Consider the following 27,153-nt stretch of genomic DNA (forward strand, 5'->3'; position numbering starts at 1 on the left):
CATACTGCATTGTTTTAATTTGGATTTTTCAAGACGTAATCTCATACTCTGCTCTCCAGTGAGTCTACAGGTTTTGTGCATCTTTCACGTTCAATCGGACACAGGGTCATTGCACAAGTTTGCCTGATTACGGGAAAACTGCCATTTACACCCACCTAACCGCATATCGCTTTAACTAACTCGCCTGGCCACCGGTGTTGCACCTTAAAGCGTCTTGCTTTTGTTACGCAGTTCCCATAGCTTGTTATTTTTATAAGTCGTTCTATTAAAGTGCGTCTAATTTTATTCAAATTCATCATGGTCTTTTTTTTTTCTCCACACACGAATTTTTTTATAACCTGGAAATGACGTTCTTCCAGTTAGCATAATATAGCATTTTTGGCTTGATTGGTAAAATTGATAGGGAATCTGATCTCCAAATGTTTAAGCGAAGAGCGCATTCATTCTTGCTATCTACTGACGCCTCCTGAATTTCAGGCGTATCGGTTTTATCTTCTGTTCCCCATATTTATTCACTTATCGCCTTCCCCTATAAGCTGTCTCCCACTGCAAGCTGATTTCCCTTTGGAGCCCTCTTGGGTTTACAGTCTAGTGACTCTGTCCGTAACGGTTTTCAGCAGAATATTTAAATAAAGCAAGAAAGAAAAGGCGTCATATTTTAAACTAATTAAAAGATGATGATGATGATGATGAAGATGCAGATGAGAAAAAAGTTGGTGAATAATAATAATAATAATAATAATAATAATAATAATAATAATAATACTAATAATAATAATAATGATAAATTGTATTAAAACACTGAACGGTGTTCGAAAGTGTTTTCATTTTTTGCATATCAATACAATTTATTTATATAATTGCGGATTTTTATGACACAACAGCTTATCACGATATTGTGAATTTCTTACCAATAACAATAATATTAATAATAACTGGCTATGATTATATTTGGGGGGGGGGAAGGAGGTAGGGACATCTGGTAGAGACAGACAACCCTTCTTTTCTGGCCTAGGTATGGCGCAAGGACTATCATCCGCTAATATGATACGACTGCGCTTGATTGAGAGAGCTCCAACGACAGCACTCTCCGTTATCACTCTTTCCACAAAGGCTTCCCTTTTGATGGACTTGGCAGAATTTATCTTAAGCGTTTACGGGGTACTTGGGAAAAGAGGCAGTCACTGCCAGAGGAGACTTCATCATCATCGTCCCTATCATCGTTATGATAATGTTGTCATTATCATCCCCATAAAAATAACACACCTTATATGTATGTATATATATTTGTGTGTCTGGTTTCTGTCTAGTCTGGCTGGATAAGTGTTTATCGGTGTTTAACTAAAATGAAAACAATGTACAAGAATTCTTATACCTTTATAATTGCATAAAAAAATACAGAAATAAAAAAAATAAATCATCCCATCTAATTAGCCTACAGTGCCAAGCGTGAGATGTGAATATATATATATATATATATATATATATATATATATATATATATATATATATATATATATATATACATATTTCTTATTTATTTACATATAAAATAACTAATGCTACTGAACTACTAACAGAGAGATATTAACCTTTGAAATGCATGAATAGTGTTTGTTGAATCAATCTCTCTCTTTCTCTCTCTCCTTGACCTCTATCTAACGGACAGAGAGAGAGAGAGAGAGAGAGAGAGAGAGAGAGAGAGAGAGAGAGAGAGAGAGAGGCTGCAAGAATGACATGATCTCGTAGCCCTGTGCCCAGAAATTGTGATCCCAACATAAGGGAAAAACGTCTTACCAAACATCCAATACTAATATACAGGAAACAATGATGTCTACATACCTTTAACTGAATGACGAAAAAGCCAGGCAGTTCCACGGAAGAATAGCTTGCAGGGAGAAAAAAGAGAGAGAGAGAGCGAATGAGAGAGCGAGTGAGAGTAAAGAGTGTGGGGGTGGGGTAGCAGCCGCTAGCAATATAAATGAACTCACTCCTCCAGCGCCTGCTCCTCACTAACGATATGTGTTTACTCGCAATTCCCTTTCTTATTCGTCACTTGTATGGGTATGTGCGTCACAACACTATTTACTTAAGGAAACTGTTAATCATTCTCTTCTCTCGCTCTCTCTCTCTCACACACCCTGGCTCTTCACCTTCAGAAGGATCAACGCGTTCTCGACAGCACAGCTTTCTTTCCAGTTGTCTGCAGGTACGGTGGACACGATCTATTTCACCTTCTCGTCAATGGGTCATGACAGTATATTCAAAGCTCGGATACCCTTCAAATGTAATCTTCTCGCTTAAGGTACATGTGCCACTCCCAGTTTTAAGACACTTTTAATCGTGTTTAGGTCAGATATTTGGTGTGCCACATAATTTAACAGAGCTAAAATGATACACTTCACGCTGAACACACTTGCTCGTCACATATAAGCAGAATATACACGAATATCTCTGTCGTCCGTAGTGCAAGCGCTACAAGGGAGCGGATGCTGATAGACTGACGGGTACACCGTCACCTCGACCGTTTCTCATAAGCAACTGCCACCCGATCCAAGAGTTTCCCCTTAACACAAAATTCTCTTGGCTGGTGGTACCTGACAACTCCCTTGTTTCTCCCTATTTCCGCGTATTGATTTGATAATACCAACGCTGCTTTGACACTGACGGTAACAATTCAATTTGTCTCTTTTTTCCAATTCAGCTGTAAAATTACATGCATGTAAAGCGATTAATTGTTAACCATCAGCACAAATCCAGATACGACGTCATTGTCCTCTCTGCCAATCACAGAGCAACATATGAGTGCGTCACAGAGGTTAGGATGCCACACGCCAAATCCACCAATCAAAAATAGATATATCTTCAACGTCACAAAATATGCAGACGTCACAGCCCGCCCTCCACCAATGAACTATCGAAATTCCCACACGTCACATGAACTGCATGACATCATCGTTTGCGTCATCCTGTAGGGAAGAAAAACAACATGAAAGGTGCGTTGCCTACACAAGGGCTCCCCTAATTAAAGCCCAATTTAACCTTAGGGTCCACGTTGCTTAAAATAGACTTGTTTTCAGACTTTATGAAAAGGTCACAATACAAAAGGTAGAAGTAGCCATTATAAATTGTCTTTAATCGTCTCGCTATATTGGAAATACGAAAAAAAATAAGCGCTCACATTCAGTTCGTAACAGATTCGTGCAACGAAACGATTACAGAAGCCCATTTTGCTTCCATTAGTGTTTCCCATAGGCCTCAAATAACAGGAGGGCTCGAATATGGGAATTACCCTGCAACAGATGCCTCTGAATTCCAATAATTTAACGATTTGCAACTTAACGAACTAGTACATTCAGTATAAATGGTTTCAGTGCAAAAACTAAAGTCTGAATGAATTGTTGCAGAAAACTTTTTTTTTATTATGGTCGGACACTAAAATTCTGATTATATATATATATATATATATATATATATATATATATATATATATATATATATATATATATATATACATATATATATATATGAGTGTGTGTGCGTGCGAATATAATATACTGTATAAGATGTACATATGTGTTTGCACATCTGAGCGCACTTTTTGCGCGCGCACGAATGTCCATGCAAAACAAAAACAAAAGGTCATTGTACGATAATCCCTTCGAAAGCGACCTGTTGCTACACCATACACATGCTCCTAATCAATCACACTCGAGGACCACTCAAGTCCTGCCAATCGATACAAGGTAACATGACCTTAACAAGGGGTATTTTTGCCGCAACTCTCACCAAATGGTTTAGTAACCTCCCACTAAAATAACACTCAGGCTCTAAAGAGTCTTAAAGGCATATACTCCCACTAACCATATAGAGTACACACACATAATATATATATATATATATATATATATATATATATATATATATATATATATATATATATATATATATATACACATACAAATACACACACATATATATATGCATATATATACATATATATGCACAAATACACACACATATATATACACATGTATATGTGTATATATATATATATTGTATACATACACTGTATGTATATATATATATAAACTAAACAGTAAACCATTTCCCCCTTACAAGGGGTAGGTACAAAAAGCAATGGCCACTGACACATTCATATTTTAACTGCCGAATCGTAAATGAACCCCTGAGCAGAATACCGCCACAACGTTAGTCACTTCAAACGCCTACACAGACGGCTCACCAGGAGCACGTCAAATCCCACTACATACAATACATACAATACAACCTTCAACTCTTTTGCGCACGCTTTCGTGCCTCCTTTGCATTAAAGGCCTTTCTTTCCAAGACAACCTATTGTCCTACAATCTTTCAATATGACCAAATTATCACAAAATACTCTGATCAATCCTTTCGTCTACGCTAAACTTTTATCCACTTCCACGTTCTTCCCATTTTTCATCCTTACACCTATTCTTAAGCTACATATAAATTTCATCTTAACAGCTTCAGCCTTTTACTTTCAATTGCATTTGAAATCCAAACCTCACAAAACCTTCCTACACTCAACCTTGGCTTCCAGAGGCACTTTGAGCATCTTTCTAACCTTCTGTATACACACTGGTGCATTCCTGGTTTTACCTGTTACATGAATCTTGGCTTCCCCCAAATACCTACACAAATCAACTGCTTCCATTGTTCCATCCATATATTCTAACATTCTTTACTACATCTTCCTAGTTCCCATTTACATTAACCTTATGCTTGCTCATATTTACTTTGAACTTCCTCTACTCGCAGGAACTTTGTAATTCTTTCACTGATTTCTACAGCTTCTTTTTGTTGTACCCGGTCATTGCTGTGTCATCTGCTATCGAGCCATTTCACAATCCACTGATGACTCGTCGTCATATACATATACACTGAATGACCTTTCACTAGCTCTTAGACAAGCTTCAATTACACCCAATTTTACACCAACCCAGTCACTCTCCCATCTATAAACTTTGCCATACCCTTTGCTTACATAAGAAAAATTTCTAATTGCTTTCAACAACTTATCTGCAACATAAATCCTAAATACCCTCCACAATGCCTCCTCCATCCAGTTTTTTGTTTTCTGTAAAAGAAAACGTTTTGCCCGCTTTGTCTGTCCGTCCGCACTTTTTTCTGTCCGCCCTCAGATCTTACAGTATAGCCTCAGTAGTTTTCATTCTATTTAAGTTTAAAGATAGCCATATCATGCGTCTGGCAACGATATAGGCCAGGCCACCACCGGGCGGTGGTTAAAGCTTCGTGGGCCGCGGCTCATTATACCGAGACCACCGAAAGATAGATCTATTTTTGGTGGCCTTGATTATACGCTGTGCAGAAAACTCGATTGCGCAGAGGAAACTTCGGCGCATTTTTTATTTGCTTTTCCTTTGCCCTTAAACCTCTCACACTTTATCCATTGTATCCTCTTCCCTGACTAAACTCACACTGCTCCTCCCCTAGCAGTCCTACTGTCGTATGTCTTACTGTCTCAATAAAAATCATATAAAAGCCTACACCTGCACTGATACACTAAGTAACGCCACTGCCCCGGAATTCCGACAGACATATATAAACTTTATAACCAATGTATTTACTGTATTCCCTCTGGAGACAAGCCCGTTAAGGGACACTCATCCAGTGCTGTGACCTTGAAAAAATAGGCCAAGGTCCACCAATTATTTTAATGTTGACTTTTAAACTGACATCTGACTTTAAAAACTGGCCAAGTAAAAACATTTATGAAAAATTGCCACCAAGCCCCAAGGTACTTGATTACAAAGTTTGATCTTTTTCATAAAATATATTGATCTTCAAATTGACCTGTGACTTTGAACAACTAATCAAGGTACAAATGAAGACTTAGAATTCTCTGACACTGCATCGAATTCTGAGGACCAGCAACGTCAAATATCACAGTAAATATAAAAAAATCAAATAAAAATAACAATTCTGTGGTTTTAAATTTATTTATGAACGTAGAGAACTGGTAAGATATATCTAAAGAAGACAACACCCAACACCCCCCCGATACCTCTTTACAAAGGTTCTTTAAAATCAGAAACAAAAGATGAATAATAATAATAATAATAATAATAATAATAATAATAATAATAATAATAATAAGCTTAAGTATACCTTAGTTTAACCAGACCACTGAGCTGATTAACAGCTCTCCCAGGGCTGGTCCAAAGGATTAGATTTATTTTACGTGGCTAAGAACCAATTGGTTACCTAGCAACGGGACCTACAGCTTATTGTGGAATCCGAACCACATTACAACGAGAAATGAATTTCTACCACCAGAAATAAATTTCTCTAATTCTTCATTGGCCGGTCAGAGAATCGAACCTGGGCCCAGCAGAGTGCTATCCGAGAATGATACCAACCCGTCCCATGAGGAACTAATAATAATAAAAATAATAATAATAACAATAATAATAATACCAAAATGACACAGTAAAATTATATTGTAAAAAATTTTTCAAGAAAAAATCGGTTGTAAAACGAATGTTAAAGACAGAGAGAAAGAGAGAATTTGTGAAATGAACTGCCACAGCATCACTTAAAAAATAAATAAATAAATAAAATATGCGCCGAATTTTCTTTGACGCAATCGAGTTTTCTGTACAACGTGTAATGCTGTATGAGCCGTGGCCCATGAAGCTTTCAGCCATGGCCCGGTGGTGGCCTGTCCAATAGCGTTGCCAGATGTACGATTAAGGCTAACTTAACCTTAAACAAAATAAAAACTACTGAAGCATGAGGGCTGCAATTTGGTATGTTTGATGATTGGAGGGTGGTTGATCAACATACCAATTTGCAGCCCTCTAGCCTCAGTAGTTTTTAAGGTCTGACGCCGACAGAAAGAAGTGCGGACGGACAGACAAAGCCGCCACAGTAATTTTCTTTTACAGAAAACTAAAAATCACCTAAACCAATTTTTTTTTTATTTCTAGCGATATCCTCTTTTCGTTTTGCGGTAAAATAAATTTTTAATCTGGTCATAAAATAAAAAAGAATGTCATTTGTTGCAGCCACAGCAAACTACAATAGGAGCACACACAATGTATTATTATGAATAGGAATTGTTACCAGTAGTTCCAAAATGGTCGTCCAACTTGTAGAATCTGCTGGAATTTTTTTTCAGATCAGTTTCAGAAACAAAATCGTATTGTGGGGTTGCTTATCCCTGGAAGTGGGGCGTGGGGAGTGGATGGAAAGAAAGAGTGGGGGAGGGAGGGAGGGAGGGAGGGTCTGATAGCAGCTCTCTGCAATCAACAGAATAATCAGGACTGACGCGAACATCTGTACAAATGTGTCTTGTCAGTTGCATCCTTCATATGCATTTGCATATTACTCTGTGGGGAACATTAACGCAATGTTCCCAATCTTGGAGGCATTCTGAACTTACACAATCTTAATTTTTTCTTTTTAGTCCTATTAACTTTTTTAATGTGCTATGAACTTCCACAACCTTCTCTATTTTCAGCTGATTTTTTTTGAAATACGTAAAGTACTTCTGCAACCTCCCTTTATTTTAGTTTCCGCTTCTTTTGGAAAATTCTAAGCATCTACGATCATTAGTCATAATTTCTAAAGTTTCATCTAAATGACTGAATATTAATTCACAGACCTTTTAATACATACATACATACATACATACATACATACATACATACATACATACATACATACACACATACATATATATATATATATATATATATATATATATATACTATATATATATATTATATATATACATATATATATATATATATATATATATATATATATAAATTATATATATATATATATATATATATATATATATATATATATATATATATATATATATATATTAACTTTATCACATTCACAATTGTTCTGTGTATTAGCAGAATTACTAACAGGACCTCATTCAAACTGGATGGTATCTAATGGAGTATTTATTCATAAAAAGTTACAAGCTTTCTTGGACAAACAGTCCTCATTATCAAGTATCAGGATACTTGATGATGCGGACTCTCTATCCAACAAAGCTTGTAACTGAGGTCCTACTAGTAATTATATATATATATATATATATATATATATATATATATATATATATATATATATATATATATATATATATATATATATATATAGTGTCCATAACATAGCTGACGATCCTAGGGTGAGATGGTACTCTAACACACACGACCCAATCCTTTCTCTTTTATTAGAAATACACGTTTTAAAATGACCAGCAAATCTTTTCAAAACGTTTTAAATGACTTAAAACCTCACACAGCTTCTCAAAAGGCGCTGTATTTGGATCACGGATGTGTGACGTAAATGCGGGGACACATTTTAATAGTATTTTTTGGTTCATCAAAGACGACCTACCCTTTGCAGCAGTCCCATACGTGAAGTTTCCAATGCTTCCAAACTGACTATACATCGTGTTCTATTTACATCAGATAAAAATGCACCGTTTTCAGCGTGTTCTATTTCCATCAGATAAAAGTGCAGCGTTTTCAGCAAGTGAAGAGTCGAGACTTCATAAACCAATGAAGCAAATGTATGACAGCCAATTCTGCGATAAGTACAGCTCATGTTTAAATCACGGCCTACAATGTTCAGCAACTTGTTGAGCATTTGTCCGACCCATTTTACATAACCGGTTGCAACTAATACACTGCAAATGTTTATAACAAAACAGACATTTGTTTCATCGTTGGTGGACCCGTATACAAAATCAAAATCCTAAAATTTCGTAGATATCTACTTTTTAAAAAACCGAGAAAAATACGTTAACTGAAAAACAGAAGGTAAAGTAAACAAACAATGGTCGCCGAGAATGTTAAAATAGAGACTTATGGAGGTGTCACACGAGCATATATTCAGGCAATTTTTAGCACCCTGCCGCCAAACTCTGTTCCAAGTGGCCAACGTCATTTATCATATATTCGTGTGCAATCGAACCTGCGCGTGTTCGTCACAGTGATGCCGCGCAAACGAGAACTCAGATAACTGAATTTCTGTCGCCTAGTTTACACTAACTTGCGACGCTGGTTCATGGTTAATAAAGTAATAATCGATTACTGGTCACTTTTGTCCAAGGTACGATGTCGAGATTTTAAAAGATGCCCGAAAAGTATGCTTGAATGTGAAATGTCTGAATAAGGAGAATAAATAACATCTGTTTTCTTTTGTAATATCACAACCCTACGACTCAGAGTATGTTGGCCTGCCAACATACTAAATTCTGTGCTTAAGTCAACAGAAACATTATGAAATTTAATCTAAACCGGGTCTTTTTGCTTGAGAAGCCAGAGTCCTATAACCATTATACCACAAGAATAATATGAAGATGATGATGATGATAATGATTATGATGATAATCATTATTATGAACCAAATGCACTGAGAAGCGAGGAGTCCTTAACATCATATATTATTATTATTATTATTATTATTATTATTATTATTATTATTATGTACAAAATGAGCAACCATCCCTACAAAGCAAGAAACCTGCAAAACAACAATAAACAAGTAAAATATGCGCCCAAGTTTCTTCGGCGCAATTCAGTGTTCTGTACATCGTATAATCCAGGACACCGAAAACAGATCTATCTTTCGGTGGTCTCGGTATAATGCTGTATAGGCCGCGGCCCATTAAACTTTAACCACGGGCCGGTATCCTATATATCATTGCCATACGCACGATTATGGCTACCTGTAATCTTAAATAAAATAACAACTACTGAGGCTAGAGGGCTGCAATTTGGTATGTTTGATGACTGGAGGTTGGATGATTGACATACCAATTTGCTGCCCTCTAGCCTCAGTAGTTTTTAAGATCTGAGGGCGGACAGGAAAGAGCGGACGGACCGTCAAACAGTCATCTCAATAGTTTTCTTGTACAGAAAACTTAAAGAGCAATGAAATGAAAGAAGGGAAGAACGCCGATGCTCCCTCCGAAAGAAGCAGGCCCAGGGTGGCTATCGGAGATCAATAATTAAAGTACTTTCTACGTACCAACTGCGTATTAACGGGCCCCTATTGGTTATGTTATATGGGTCGTCCCTAAGGTTATACTGGTGGTAGCTGTAAAACCTTTCGGGACTTGGTGACTATAAAGCCAACAGTAGGGAGAGTGAACGCTGTCTACGTGTATGTTAAAAGAAGTCACATATTTTATTTCTATATATTAAAGCATTATTTTCAAACCATTTAGCTTGAAAATTGGGTTTATTGCGACATACTTTCATTTTTTAGATACGCACTGAAGTAAGCATTGAAATGCAATAGTTATTGCTGTCAAACCAAACTTGAAAAATAAACTTATTCTTGGCGGATATTTTCTCTCAGAAATATGCTGATATCATCACTGTCGAGTCACAACTTACAAAAAATACCACATTTCAAATATCACGTTCTAACTAACAAATCCTTAATAAATAAAGTCACAACTAAAAGCATCTCTGTCTAGCCAAACCTCACAGAACGCAGCTAATCAAATTTCGACTTTCGATGCCTTCAGTGACTCCGACACACAACAAAAACTTCCCTGGAAATGAACTGGGAGTTAGGACCGTCACGCGTCGGCGGCCCGTAGAGGTTATTTGCGCGCCTACGTCAGAGACCTGACCCAGCACAGCCCGCGCGCGGTCTTGTTCGAAGCCTATTTCGGGCAGTAAGTGGGAGTTCGGACGCTGCACCGGCGACTGCACTTAGAGGCCGACCTTTGCCTTGCTTTCGGTCTGTTCTCTGACGAAATGTCAAATTAGCCGCATAGGTGACGTCTATGATATTATGGTAGCCTGGCAAAATGAGGTGGGTCGTTTTTTGGTGGTATTGTTTCTCATTATCAGGTGAGTGGAGAACATCTTGATATTTCGAGGGACATTTAAGTAAAGGTTAATCTTCAAGTTTTTGCAACAAACACTCAATGAAATAAATAACTCAACTCTTCATAATTATTATGGAACAAACGGGTTTAATTTGGACCAGACCTTTAAAAATAGTCATCTCTTCATGTCTATCACTAAGCGAGCTCAAACTTTACCTAGAATGTTACACACATTTTGGTAATCAATATTTTATTTTAAAAACGACTAAATACAAAATATCTAACCCGTAGATACATGAAAATCTCACAGCTCAAGTACGTTACGATTCTGCGATGAAATTTGAAAGCGATCCATTCATTTTTTAACTATTTTTTATTTTTATTGGGAGCGCAAGTGGCGCTTTGAAACTCCCAATTTTGCATCATGGTCCTCTTTTGTTCAAAATTTCGGTGTGCTTTCTTCGAAATTCATCAAATTTTCCAGGTCAAAGTCCGGAGGGGGAAGACAAAAAATAATAAAGAAATATTTCCGTCAAGGCATGGAATATAGAGATTAGGCCAAAGGCCAAGCACTAGGACCTATGAGGTCATTCAGCGCTGGAAAGGAAATTGAGAGTAAAAAAGTTTGAAAGGTGTAGCAGGAGAACCTCGCAGTTGCACTACGAAACAATTGTTAGGAGAGGGTGGATAGCAAGATGGAAGAAAGATGATAAGAATGGAGGTAGAGTAAAAGGAATGAAAGGGGTTGCAGCTAGGGGCCGAAGGGATGCCGCAAAGAACCTTTAGTAATGCCTACAGTGCACCCTGTGAGGTGCACTGACGGCACTCACCCCCTACGGAGGATATTTCCGTAAAATTCCCAGCCGTGTGACATTAAAATGAGCAACACCTTGCTGTAATATCACTGCCAACAGACATCAAGTTAAGTAACCTTTTATAATGAAAAACTAAGTATCCTTTCAGTAAACTACGCCTCAAGCAGCCTTTCCAATATATAATGATGTATCACACTTATATAAAATGTTGGTTGTTTGAACATGCAATATTTTTTGTAAGATTTTCAATATCCAATGCTTCAAGAGACGTACTCAATAAATAATACTTTATGTGTTATTCTCGAGAAATGAAAAGAGCTTAAAGTATTTAATTCTTGTGTGATCTAAGCATCAGCTTCAGTTAATATCTCATATTCAGGTTCTGCAGTTTTGGCAACACCATACAGCCTTGTCTACAACTTCCATTGTAATGCAAATGTTGTTTTTATTCAAAACTTGGCAGATGTGTTCAGTTGCGCTCAGCTTCCGCAGTGAGTTCTTTCATCAATCCCTTTTGAGAGAGAGAGAGAGAGAGAGAGAGAGAGAGAGAGAGAACTTAATCTAACTACCTCGTATGCTTTTACATCTTGTCAGTCAGTTATTATACATTATCATTATTGTTATTTCTCCCAAGGGGATGATGAATGTGGTACTGGCTGTCCGTCTCTTAAATGACGTAAAAACTAATGAACAGATGTTGATCAAACTTGCTGGAGAATTTTATTTGTTGCCCCTTCCTCTTGGTTAACTTTTGGTGGGTATTGATGAAGACTCGAAAATTCCGCAAAAAAAAAAAAACACTGATGACTACTATAGCCTAAGTTTATTATCCTGAAGGCGCCATTCATCGTATCTGAAAGGTGTAACGGGAGGAAAACCTCACAGTTGTACTATGAAATATTTGTTAAGAGAGGGTGGATAGCGAGATGGAAAAAAATATAATGTGAATGGAGGTACAGTAAAAGGAACGAAAGGGGTTGCAGCTAGGGGCCGAAGGGATGCTGCAAAGAACCTTTAGTAATGCCTTCAGTACACCGCACGAGGTTTTATTTTCTAGGGACACACACACTCACTACTATCCTAATACAATTCTCCTTGTATTTAAGTCATTTATTTACATTTTTATCTATTTATTACTTTAATTCATTTCTTAAAAAGCTATTTCACAGCCGAGCATAGCGATGCGAAGAGTACTCCATATATGAAAGTGTAGGCGAGTAGTCGTACCGGGACAATTCATTTTTTAATAAGTGATCTCTTCTTTCTGTATTTTCCATTACCTTCTGTTACTTCTTTCCAGTGAACACCGTATTGTTTGGAAGCCTGAATTTCAAGTTATGTGAACTGATTCACTGACTGTTAACTAAGTCTGCGGGGTCAGGCTCTTTGCTAGGCGCTTTTGCTATTATTATTATTATTATTATTATTATTATTATTATTGTCAACATGCGTAATTAGTCATTACGCGTAATGACTGAAATTTCAGTCATCACGCGTAATGCACATTTGATCCCCCCAGGAGCTAGTACTAAACACGGCGAAATACATTTGACCCCCAGGGACTAGTACTAAACCCGGCGAAACAGTGTAGGTGACTCACTGTTTCGCCGTGTTAGTACCAGCTCCTGAGGATCAAATGTCCCTAAGTGCATTACGCGTGAAGACTGAAGTTTCAGTCATTACGCGTAATGACTGATTACATGTTGACTGTAACATATATATATATATATATATATATATATATATATATATATATATATATATATATATATATATATATATATATATATATATATATATATATTTACACTTGCATCAATGTAGGGTTTTCACCATTTTTAGTTAATCAAGTGATTGTGGGAATTTTATAAATTACGATTATTATTATTATTATTACTATTATTATTATTATTACATTATATATATATATATATATATATATATATATATATATATATATATATATATATATATATATATTTACACTTGCATCAATGTAGGTTTTTCAACATTTTAGTTAATCAAGTAATTTGAGATTTTTATCAATTTATTATTATTATTATTATTATTATTATTATTATTATTATTATTATTATTATTACTCAGCAAAACAAGATTCTACACGCACATGTTTGTAAAAATGAAAACGCCACAAAGAAGTATACTAATAAAAACATACCAAACCAACAAATATGGATAAAAAAAATCACAAACAAATATATACCCACGTCAGTATCTCAGCTTTCCCCTGGCCCATCTGAAGGCCATACAAAAAAAATAAAAAAGCAATCACGATAAGAGAGAGAGAGCGAGAGAGAGAGAGAGAGAGAGATGGGGGGGGGGGGCTAATATTGCCAACCGATACCGAAACACGTCCCATTAGTGGACGGGGCTAATTTGACATTTTGGTCAAAGAGATGACTTCCAGATGACTCGATATGAAAACAATATTGCATTGATTGATTTACAGAATAAAATATAGAATTTATGCCCAAGGCCAAGCGCTGGGACCTATGAGGTCATTCAGCGCTGAAACTGAAATTAACAGTAAAAAGGTTTTACAGGTGTTATTGGAAGAAAACCTCGCAGTTGCATCATGAATCAACTGTTAGGAAAGGGTGGAAAGTAAAATGGAAGAAAGATAAACGGAGGTACAGTAAAAGGAATGAAAGGGGTTGCAGCTAGGGGTCAAAGGGACGCTGCAAAGAACCTTAAGTAACGACTACAGTGCACCGCATGAGGTGCACTGACGGCATTACCCCCCTACGGGGCGACTGATTTATGAATGTTTGGTCTGATGACCTGGCACTAGAACCATTACGTTCTTAAGTATCACAACAATATTTTATACAAACAGTCAATGTTTCAAGGAATATATTTTTGTCCCGCGATACATAGAACGCCGAGGAAACAAGAGTAAGGGGACGTGAAAATGACCAAAAAATGACACTAAACAATACTAATAAAAAAAAATTAATTCAACATGGCTACGATATCACATATGAAACATACGTTTTTCAAAAGATGCGATTCCAGACGCTTGTGAAGGAATATATTATTGTCCCATGAGGAAACAAGATACGTAAAGAAGAGGGAAGAGGAAGTAAAAAAAAAAAAAAAATAAGTGACACTGTACCAAAGAATTGAAAAAAAAAATTTTTCGTTGAATATGGCTACAACATTACATATACAGCGCAAACTCCTCAAAAGACGAGATTACGGAGAAACGGGACACCATGAAAGAAAGATTAACGAAGAGAGAGAATATGGGACGAAAACAGAAACCAGGCAACGATGCCAAACCAAACCCTGAAAGAACTGAAGGAAAGGACAGGAAATTTCGTTGAAGACGACACTCACCACTGACACATTTGATGACAGGAATAAAGATAACGATAACAAAGGGGAATATGGCAATATCCGCGATACTTTTGTTTTTTTAGCTGACAGTAAACATCCACAACTGATTTCATTGCAACATGAAGCGAGAGCGTTATGGGAGTCAGTCTCTATAACGATAATGACAAGCAGTATCCACATTATTATTTTTTAGTTTTCTGCATTGGAGGGGTAGGTAGAGCTCTCGGCTAGCACGCTGTTGGCCCAGCGTTCGACTCTCCGACCGGCCAATGAAGAATTAAAGGAATTTATTTCTGGTGATAGAAATTCATTTCTCGTCATAATGTGGTTCGGATTCCACACAATAAGCTGTAGGTCCCGTTGCTAGGTAACCAGTAGGTTCTTAGCCACGTAAAATAAATCTAATCCTTCGGGCCAGCCCTAGGAGAGCTGTTAATCAGCTCAGTGGTCTGGTTAAACTAAGATATACTTAACTTTTCTTCTGTAAAAGAAAACTGTTGTACCGGCTTTGTCTGTCCGTCCGCACCTTTTCTGTCCGCCCTCAGATCTTAAAAACTACTGAGGCTAGAGGGCTGCAAATTACTATGTTGATGATCCACTCTCCAATCATCAAACATGCCAAATTGCAGCCCTCTAGCCTCAGTAGTTTTTATTTTATTTAAGGTTAACTAAGTTAGCCATAATCATACTTCTGGCAACGATATAGAATAGGCCACCACCGGGCCGTGGTTAAAATTTTCATGGGCCGCGGCTCATACAGCATTATAAAAGAGATAACAGGAAGATAGGTATTTTTTCGGTGGCCCTGATTATACGGCGTAGCGGCTGTACAGAAAACTTGATTGCGCAAAAGAAACTTCGGCGCATTTTTTACTTGTTATTTATTTGGGCTGACGGCATACATCCACAACAGATTACATTATAACATGAAGCAAGAGCTGTATAGCAGTCAGTCACGAATAACTACAATTGTACTGAATGAAGATATTCACCGTCAGCTCCAAAACAAAACAGACTAGAGTTTTGTTGCCAAGATAATTAAAAATCAATGCGGAGATTTTCCTAAAATACCCAGACATCGAAGTCACAGTCGACTTGGCACAGTTTAATTTGAAGACACATTAATAAGGATAAAGGCAAAAAGTAGTATCACACCAATCGAACATAACCACAAAATATTTACAGCGGTTCAAACCTTTGGTTTAAGTCAACACAACGGTTCACGTTCGTTCCTAGCTCAAACGAAAAAAAAAAACAAATAATAATTGAATATTCTATTTGCGTAATCAAATAATATATTTCAGCACAAATGACATTCTGTTTAGGTAATCAAATAATATATTTCAGCACAACTAACATTCTGTTTAAGTAATCAAATAATATATTTCACCACAACTGACATTCTGTTTACGTAATCAAATAATATATTTCAGCACAATTGACATTCTATTTAGGTAATCTAATAATATATTTCAGCACAGCTGACATTCTATTTAGGTAATCAAATAATATATTTCAGCACAACTGACATTCTGTTTACGTAATCAAATAATATATTTCAGCACAAATGACATTCTATTTAAGTAATCAAATAATACATTTCAGCACAACTGACGTTCTATTTACGTAATCAAATAATATATTTCACCACAACTGACATTCTATTTACGTAATCAAATAATATATTTCAGCACAACTGACATTCCGTTTACGTAATCGAATATAATTGAGCGCAGCTAAAATTCTGTTTACGCAATCAAATATAATTGAGCGCAACTAAAATTCTGTTTACGTAATCAAATATACTTCAGCGCAATTATACGTGCAAGCCTCGGTTTAACTAAAACCAGAAACCCAATAGAGGATTAACTAACTGAAGTTCTCAGGTAGTTGTAAAGGTAAGTAATGACAAGCTCTCTTCAGCAACTAAATAAAAGTCAAGTTATTCAACGGGTATGTCCAGAATTAGTATATTATACCCCCTAATTACTCACATTTATGATCACACAGATGACTTCTTTAGAACACTTGGAATACATCATAAAAATTTATGCCCAGTGATAAAAAACAGACATGCAACTAATCGGTCATGCTGTAAATATCATAAAAGAAAACAGAAACAGACATCTAACAGCTCATAAAAAAGAAGATTAAAAAACCATATATATACAAAAGGCAATAATGTCTTCCGACAATCACCTTCAAGATTTACGGATGTCTGATGTATCTAATCTACTGTCTAATTGTACAACAACAACGAAAACAAGTAAAAAATGCGCCGAAGCTTCTTCGGCGCAATCGAGTTTTCTGTAAAGTGTGTAATGCTGTATGAAACTCTCAGCCGTGGCCCATGAAACTTTCAGCCAAGGCCCGGTGGTGGCCTGTGTCGTTGGCACCTATAGCAGTGCCAGACGCACGATCATGGCTAGCTTTAACTTTAGATAAAATAAAAACTAGTAAGTCCAAAGGGCTGCAGTCTGATATGTTCGATGATTGGAGGGTGGATGATCAACATAGTAATTTGCAGCCCTCTAGCCTCAGCAGTTTTTCTTTCACAGAAAACTAAAATCAACCCCGCTTAGAAATGAGCGGCTGGTCGCTAACGCCATTTCTACCCTCTCGGTAACTCAGTCCATTTCAGCCATGTTTAGCTCACGGATCACACGACCAGATCCAGAAATACATCCAAATCCGGATTGTTCCTCGACATATCCCAAATATCATCAAAGTAATGCCCACCGCATACGTGCGGTCACTGCCAGCATTGGGGCTGAAAAGCAAAGATATTGACGTGACCGCAGTTCGTATTGAAATTTAATTCCTTTAATCATTCTGGAACAAAATGAATTAGTATTTCAACCACGACTAAAAAAAAAAAGCATTAAATTCAGCCACTAAAATTTTAAGGCTTTGTTAAAACTTGACAGGTCAATGTAACCAACATTAAATAATAGTCATTTACAGTTATTTATATCGGGGCGCCAGAGAATTGTCCATGAACGTATGCTTAAGGCCGACGGCGGTAGGCACGTGGGATAGACAGGCCGAATAATCGGGTGTGCTTTATTTAAAATCACCAACGTTTCTGGGCCATAATTTTCCCATTTTCAACGTTAAAAAAATATGTACAATTATCGGCTCTTAAAAATTAAATCTACACCAGAAAATGGTACAATTAAAAGTAAAATATATATGCACACTCAAATATAAAGAGGAGACACGCCAATACACCAATATGTATGTCTCCACTCCTTGTATTGTGTACTATTTTCTTTTTAGTTTTACCTTCTGTATCATTTTCTGTTGATATTCTGTTCTTTCTCCCGAGTCTTTTACTCGCATATATTTGGTATTTTCAGCCTTGAAAATGGGATCATTTGTTGTCCAGAAATGTTGGCGATCTTCAATCAAGTACACCTGGCCGTAAGGCCTGTATGTTCTCCCACTGCTAATGCTTGAGCCAGATATCACCAACTACCTGAGTCCTGTGTTACATGTAATATCATATGCCTGTTCTCCTATGGTGGACGTTGGGGTGGAGTGGGAAGTGGAGAGAATGGAATGGAATATAAAATTTAGGGCAAAGGCCAAGCACTGGGACCTATGAGGTCAATTGAGAGTAAAAAGAAATGTAACAGGAGGACAACCTCGCAGTTGCACTATGAATCAGTTGTTAGGTGAGGGTGGAAAGTAAGATGCAACAAAGAAAATAGGAACGGAGGTACAGCTAAAGGAATGAAAGGGGTTGCAGCTAAGGGCCGGAGGGACGCTGCAAAGATCCTCCAGTAATGCCTACAGCGCACCGCATGAGGTGCACTGGCGGCACTGCCCCCTTACAGGGAGAACGGATATAGATTTCCTCCATAGTCTAACATTATCAACAGATGTACACATTAACCCAAGAATAAATTAATGCGCTGACCTCCAACCCTTCCGCCACAGAAATCAGTGATCATAATTATTGTACATTTCTCCATAGCTCCATTAAAGCCGAATCTACGAATTTACTTAAAATCTTAACAACTTCATAATTATCTGACGAGGTTCTCTAATTATACTTGTGCTCTCATCCACTGTTAGTTAATTGTATTGTATGTACTTGGGTTTAAGTGTACTCATTTCTTTCTAGTTATGACTAAAGTGAACGTGTACATGTACGAATATGTGCACTTCGACATTTTCTACAAACTTCGTCCAACAACGAAATTCTGTGAAGAGCCGCCTGGAGATATGTTCTACAAAGGCGACCATATTCTTATTTTTTTACGCTAAAAGCTCGTTATTCACTTAACAGGACTGGCAGCAAGCCATAATACTGCTCGTCCATCATAAAAGATATTCACATTAAAACTATTCTCTCTCTCTCTCTCTCTCTCTCTCTCTTATTAAAAGCATATATATATATATATATATATATATATATATATACATATATATATATATATATCTATAAAGCGAAGAGGGTAGTTTTCTTTTTTATTTTAAATTTGACTCTTAATTTTCCAAGTCTAATGGTCTTGACAGTTTATAGGTGTTATAAGTGGACGTGGCTATACGGTATATTTGTATGTGTCGTGTTCCTTGTTTTAGGGTATTGCACACATGTCATATACTGTATGTATATGTATATGTATACATATATATGTACATGTATACATATATATACATATATATGACATATGAGCAACACCCTAACAAGAAACAGACTCATACAAATATAAACCTATTAACTGCAAAGACCATTAGACTTGAAAAATTATGTCCAATCTAAAATTAAGAAGAAAACGACCCTCTTCACTGAGTTTAAGAAAATGAAAAATCACGTACATCGTATGTAAAAATCTGGTAAATTATAATTTGCTTAACAAAATGGATGTTACGATCTCCTTCGAAAGTCCAGAGACGAGTGTCAAATAATATCGAGCACAAAACGTCAGTCAAGACCGGTAGCCTCCCACTACATTCTCTAAAATAGGAATATTATATTGCGTGTTTGCTCTCTCTCTCTCTCTCTCTCTCTCTCTCTCTCTCTCTCTCTCTCTCTCTCTCTCTCTACACACACACACACATATATATATATATATATATATATATATATATATATATATATATATATATATATATATATATATATATATATATATATATATATATTAATTTGTTCATTTATTTTTTTGTTTTTATAAGTGATCTCTTCCTTCCGTATTTCCCATTACCTTCTGTTACTTCTTTCTGATGAACACCATATTCTCTATATGTATGTGTATAACTATATCTATCTTCTTCTTCTTCTTTTAATGTGCTTTTAATGTGCTTTGGGGTAGGCTTTGTAGCCTCGATCGGCTGCCCCTGCCTGTCATCGCTTAGACCCCGGTAGCGTATGTACATGGATTGTACCAGTCACCAGCGCCCTTTCCTCCCAGCAGCAAGGAGTCGTTGCGCGGTTAGGTCGACAGTCGACACATGTGATGTGTCTGTTTTTTAGAAGATGTTGGAGTGGCTTTGTTTGTGTGTGTATTAGTCTGTAACACCCATTCGCTTTTAAGCAAACCTATCTGTTGATTACATTCATAATCCCGGGGTGTCTACACGGATAGCAAAGTGCCCGTCTCTCTGACCGGCCAGCTGCGGATTTGAACCCGCGCCGCAGACCTCTAGGAAGCTGAGGGTGCTGCTCTAATCGACTTGGCCATCGAGGCTCTATAACTATATCTATCTATCTATCTATATATATAATGTGTGTGTGCGTATGTGTGCAAAATGAGTATGGCAAAAAAAATCAATCAAAAGCATGCGAAAACCGTTTACCTGTAAAAAAAAAAAAAAAAAAGAAGCACACTATGTACGCAGCACTGTAGCACAATAAATGATGACACTGGGGGGCAAGATTTTCATTTTTATAATAATTCTTCGCTGACAGCTGACATTCGAACCGGCTAACCCTGCACCCTCCACCCCGAGAGGAAAAGAGTAAAAGACTGGAAGAACGATGATAAAGAGAGAGAGAGAGACCAAAAATGGAGGCACCGAAAGATTCTCCTGCTCCTGCTCCTCCTACTCCGCCTTCTCTTCTTGAAAGACTCAGCAGCTGAGGGAGAGGAAATAAAAAAAAAAAAAATGGAAAATGAAGGAAAGGCAGAGATCGCTTTCCAATAACCAACTTTAAAAGACCTCAGTGACCTTCATGGCGGGAACAGATCAGAAAAGTTGGTCAAGTTAATGACTTATGGAAAAAACGGAGTCACTTTTGCCAAACGCTGCATTCCCTGGTCATCTTCACGAGGAAAAGAAATCCCACTTGAAATATTCCAGGGTTAAAAGTAACTTGATATCTGCTGTACATGCATACGTATGTGCTGTACACTTACCATGTTATTTTCTTTCTTTACACACACACACACACACACACACACACACACACACACACACACACACACACACACATATATATATATATATATATATATATATATATATATATATATATATATATATATATATATATATATATGAAATCTATATCCGGGAAATTTTTGCATATTAACGACCGGTATACTTGATCCGGAGCCATAATAGTTCATGAAATCTCAACTATTATTATTATCATTATTATTACTGATACTCAGAAGATGAACCCTATTCATATGGAACAAGCCCACAGGGGCCACTGGCTTGAAATTCAAGCTTCCAAAGAATATGGGGTTCATCAGAAATTATTAACAGAAGGTAATGGGAACTACAGAAAGAAGAGCTCACTCATTAAAAAACAAAAAATAAAAAAAAACAAATTAACAAATGAATAGATAAAAATATAAATGAATTATTAAAGTAAACTTGTATTAGGGTAGTAATACATTGCATCTTCGCTTGAACTTGTGAAGCTGTGACGCTCTCAGAAGTACTATACAGCTGTCCTTCACCATCTTTATCATGAATTTTTTATATTAAGTTCATTAAATCATTCAACCAGACCCTTGATTTATCATTCTTAAGTATAGATATCACAGGGCTACCTAGCGGGGTTTTTGTTCTGAAAATATCGATAAGATCTATCAAGAACTCCTTGCAATTGGTATAACTGGGAAAACAGAGAAATTTGAGGACTGACTGACAAAAGAAAAAAAAAACTGTTTCCAACACTCGGTACCGGTTGATAGTTGTAAACTGGACAATAACATGAAACATATTGAATTGTAAGTGTTGTTCTGCATTCTCCGCAATGTGGAATTAGAATATGAAATTAGGGCCAAAGGCCAAGCGCAGGGACCTGTGAGGTCATTCAGCGCTGAAAATAATAATGAAACAATTGTAAGGAAATAGTGGAAAGTAAGATGGAAGAAAGAGAACATGAACGGAGGTTCAGTAAAAGGAATGAAAGGGGGTTGCAGCTAGGGGCCGAAGGGACGCTGCAAAGAACCTTAAGTAAAGCCTACAGCGCACCGCATGAGGCGCACTGACGGCACCATCCCGCTACGGGCCTCCGCAGTGTGAGATTGGGTCATTTGGATTCCTCAAGCATCAGTAGGTCAAACGAGCGTGACCTTCTCGAAGAATGGGATAAAATGACCAAAATCTAAGAGTACGTCCAGTCTACTCATGCTGCTGAGAGCAGCCATCACTGTTTCCTTTTATGAGTCTGGTATCGAAGAAAAGAATAAGAAGAAGAAATCTGCAGACGAAAAACTCGGAGAAGAAAAATAAAAATAAAGAAAAGGAATACCTGAAGAAAAGAAAGGGAAAAACAAAAGCCGAGATGAACCAAAGCATTTTCCATTCTATATAAAAAAGAAGTGAATACACTGCAGAACAATGCTCAAGCAATTAAGAAACGCCACGGAAGGACACAGAAGCAGAAAATCAAGAAAGTTTTCCCAACACGGATTAAGGGGAGGAGAGAGAGAGAGAGAGAGAGAGAGAGAGAGAGAGAGAGAGAGAGAGAGAGAGAGAGGACGAACCAGCGGAGGGAAAAAACAGACTGGCTTGATTCCAACCTTCCGTTTTCCAAAGATCTTCACTTCATCTCTCTCTCTCTCTCTCTCTCTCTCTCTCTCTCTCTCTCTCTCTCACACACACACACACAACCGCCACAATGCATCATGAATTCAGTGAATGGAGCACCCTGCACTTGCTCACAAACTGGGATAATGTCTTCCTCTACATTTGCGTTCATGCTGTATTCAGCTCCGCAACAAAGAGCGAACGTATTCGACAGCACTTTAGGATTCCCTGAAACGTAAAGAGCCTCTGATGAATTTAAAACACTCATAGTTGCTCATAAATGTCCGAGTTTTATATCAGATGGCCAACAGCAGTGCACACAAACATTTTAACAAACAACGTCCTCTACAACTCGTATGTACAGTACATGCTATCTAAACAAATCCGCGTGTATGTGACCAAAATAAATAAGCAAGACTGTCCTGTACATGAATATGTTAGTACGTTTCCTTTATATAAAGAGTTATTATAGATGTGTTTGCATTTTCTATACAAAAACGCATGAGTGTCCTTGTAGAGCAGCAAGGATTATTTGCGTATTGGCGAATGACAGTCAAATGATGACAGATCGGGAATTGTTATTATTCTGTGATAATATACGATATCGCTCATAACTTACTGGCATACATGATATTCCTATATATGCAATAAATTACAATAAAAATCATTAACATATTCACATTTAACTAATACAAACAACTACATTTAAGGAATTATTATCCCTCCTGAATTATATAATATAATAAAGATAATTTCAGGGGCTTATAAAGCCAAAAACTAATTTTGCCGCCTTACCTTCTTATAACACAACATAAAATGCCTAGCCGATTTTGGTCACGATCCCAACACACACGGGACCTCCAAATATTCCTAAAGAACGCAGCCGCTCGCAGTTTCCCCCCGACAAAACAATTCAATTCACGAGAATCGCCCCTTGGCTCCCAAAACTCCTGAAAGGAATGGCGGGCGGGCGGGCTGCCCGGCTCCGAACGCCCAAAGAAGCGAGAAGAGACACCCACCTCCTCCTACGGAGTGAGGACATGCGATAAGGAATCTTCGGGAAGTTCGAGGGCATGGAAAATGAACTTACAAGAATGCCTACTTCAGACAACCCTCGGCAACACCTGGTTATTCGTCCTGGTGAGTCTTGGCTCCCAACTTTTAGCTTTGCTGCTCGAGGCCATTCACGATGTGACTTACGTGCTATTCACGATGTGGGGGAATGTGGCTGGAATTTACACGAGCGACTTCTATTTATATTTTATACGTATTAAACTATATATACAATATGTCATTATGGATATTTAGTCCGCTTCGATCTTCCTTGCACACAAGCATATTAAATCCAGTTGATAGACTGACATAATATAAGTTATCTAGCGTCACAACTACCTCCCCCACAGACGCCGATCTATCATGTGGGAGTTGGCCAGTCAAATTCAATCCAGATTTCTGTTCGCATTGATCAATCCGAACTAATCAGCTTGGATTGCAGTGAGTCTTTTACCCACAAACCGTCAATTAAAAGAACATAAATACTGCAAGAAAGAAAGAAAGAAAAAAGAATACATGCCTAAAATACTGCTGTGAAGCTACAGCCATGTTTAAAATATCTTCAAGTCGATTAAGCCTTATAAAACCAACAATGTCCACTACATAACACATATGTGCTTTAGGCTATACTAGATAGAGTCACACAATGTGTTTTGAAAAGGGCATTGCCGGTTTTATTTATAGGGCTTAATCGGCTTCAAGATATTTTAAGCGTGGTTGTAGCTTCACAGCAGTATTTAGGCATGTATTCTTTCGTTTTTCTTACAATATTTATATTGGTTTAACTTACAGTTTGTGGGTAAAGTGCTCAGTTCAGTCCAAGCTAGTTGGTTTGGACTGATCACGGCGATTGAATTCGATTAGAAAATTTCTGCATGATAACTCCTTTTCAAAACACAGAATATGGCTTTAAGCTATATTAAACACAGGCATTTAACGTTACATCGTCATTAAAGAAATGCCTTCAACAGCAGAGTGAAATCCTCGAAGGCTAAAACCAAACACTCCCATCACATCCTCGACGTGACAGACTGATGGATTGGCGGTTTTGACTGCCCTCCGGTGCGACACTCCCCGCACACATCAACCCGGCCTGATGGCCCCATCAGTCCGCAGTCCAGTATGAAGAAAACCCATTACAGAAGACGGATGCGACGGTATAAACATAACTTTCTAATTGGTAAACGTCCACAGGTACATAGCTCAAACCACAGAGCACACTAACTCGAGGCTGTCACTCTGACAAGTCTGAAGCAGCTTTTAGCCTCTTGGCATATGTTAACATTTAACCCAGTGTCCAATAGGTTCTCTATAGCGATGCAAAACTAGACCTATGCATGACCGTTACGACCAAGAAGCACGGACATGTTCGAATCCGATTCTGCCACACATACAGTACAAGTGATTATATTACATTTTTAAGGATGTATGAAAATGAAGCCAAACTTTTCCTTGAACAAGCTCAAAATATTGAAAGATACACAGACCAATGAGGTTGGCTGACCTAATGAAAAATAAATTTTACAAAGAAATCTTGGCAGGAAAGCAACCATAAATTAACTGATGTTCAACCGTTCAGTTTATCTAACAATGTACGCAAGGCCTTCAAAATTAATCAGAGGGTTTGAGGTCAGGTTGACCTTTAATTCCCTAAAAGTAGTCAAAAGAAGATGAACAAATCTCGTCGGAAAATGTAGTGTTGTCCTTCGATCTATTAAAACCCAAGAAGCAGGGACCAATGTGTGTGTGTGCGCGCGTGTGTGTGGAGGTTTTACTCTCTTCCACCTGTAGTCTATGGAATAACCACTAACTTTACAGCACTCACTCATAAGATACTTGAAACTAACACATTCCCATAACTTTAAGTGTGATTCTTATTAACCAGAATATCACTGACATGCCATCATTAGTCTTCATCTTCATCCATCTAATATCCACCTACTTAACAAGAGCTGCTATCATCAGGGGATGAAGGCAGCTATTAGCAAAGTAGTTATTACCACTGGAAAGATCACTGATACTACACAAGTTAGGATAAAAAAATCAGAATACAAGATGAAAATTGGAGTACGCTGCAAACAGGCATCAACTCCAGTGTATACATGGTTTTACGACACCGACCAAAATTACTTTTGAATAGCAATAAAATGTGTGGGGATTGAAAAAACAACAAATAAAAAGCAGAAACGTGATTGGTGGAAGGCAATGAAGGGCGGGAGAGGGGCGGGGGTGTTTGGGTTGTGCGGTATGATAACTGTATCAATGTTCTGGCATCGACACATCAACTCGAAGCGATTGGTTAAAAACAAAACATAATTTCTCCTCTATTGTGTCATGCCATATTATGACAACACTTCTGAGGTGAAGAACAGCTTCAGGTACGACGAACACTTAAGAGGCAACATCAACTGCTTTGGCTGGAGGAAGAAATTAGGCCTCCCAAATAAAGATGAGGTGCTGAAGAATCTCCTCGTACGGCAGGCAGAACTACTTCGACACCCATTGATCCTGCATCAACAGGCGCGGAACAGGGAGGGGGAGGGAGAAGGAGACGACGGAGATGTGGGAGAGGGATGTGTAGTGAGGGAAAGGATGGGAAAGGGAAAAGCGAAAGCGGGGCGCTGGTGGTAAGGAAAATAATTAAAGGGAGAAACGTAGGGAGCAGACAACAAGACAATAAATAACCAAGGTGAACTGACAAAAAGGGACTAATAATGATTTTCATCATCGGTGAATGTGAAGAGGACTAACGAAATCTAAAGCTGACCGACCAACATCCAAGCCCACTTTCATGATAACAAACGATTACACATAAAATAACCAAATGTATCTGGGCCAACGTTACAGTAAAATCAATAAAAGATATCGAGGAAATATCTCTTGGACAAAGTTTTAACAGACATTGAGCCAATAAATAAATAAGTTCCCAACATTCTCACAGGGAGAAAAGTCCAGCTACTTAGAAAGGCCACATCCACTTTAAAGAGGAATCATGACACTCATGAACACACAGGCACACACACACCCGCACACCTCACTTCCTCC

General features: G+C 37.5%; 1 protein-coding gene across 16 annotated transcripts in view; it reads right to left on the reverse strand.

The window, feature by feature from the left end:
* rdgB (retinal degeneration B) overlaps positions 1-27,153 on the reverse strand; it is a 311,695-nt gene that overhangs the window by 199,959 nt on the left and 84,583 nt on the right. For 13 of the 16 annotated variants that reach the window (XR_010855622.1, XM_067118551.1, XM_067118534.1 and 10 more), the window contains exon 2: positions 1,843-2,969. The exons of the other annotated variants lie outside the window; for them this stretch is intronic. The gene's annotated coding sequence lies outside the window, so the exon portion shown is untranslated. The remainder of the gene's footprint in view (positions 1-1,842; positions 2,970-27,153) is intronic. 16 annotated transcript variants of the gene reach the window in all.

Source organism: Macrobrachium rosenbergii, chromosome 2 (assembly GCF_040412425.1).
Source record: "Macrobrachium rosenbergii isolate ZJJX-2024 chromosome 2, ASM4041242v1, whole genome shotgun sequence".
Classification (NCBI taxonomy): Eukaryota; Metazoa; Arthropoda; class Malacostraca; order Decapoda; family Palaemonidae; genus Macrobrachium; species Macrobrachium rosenbergii.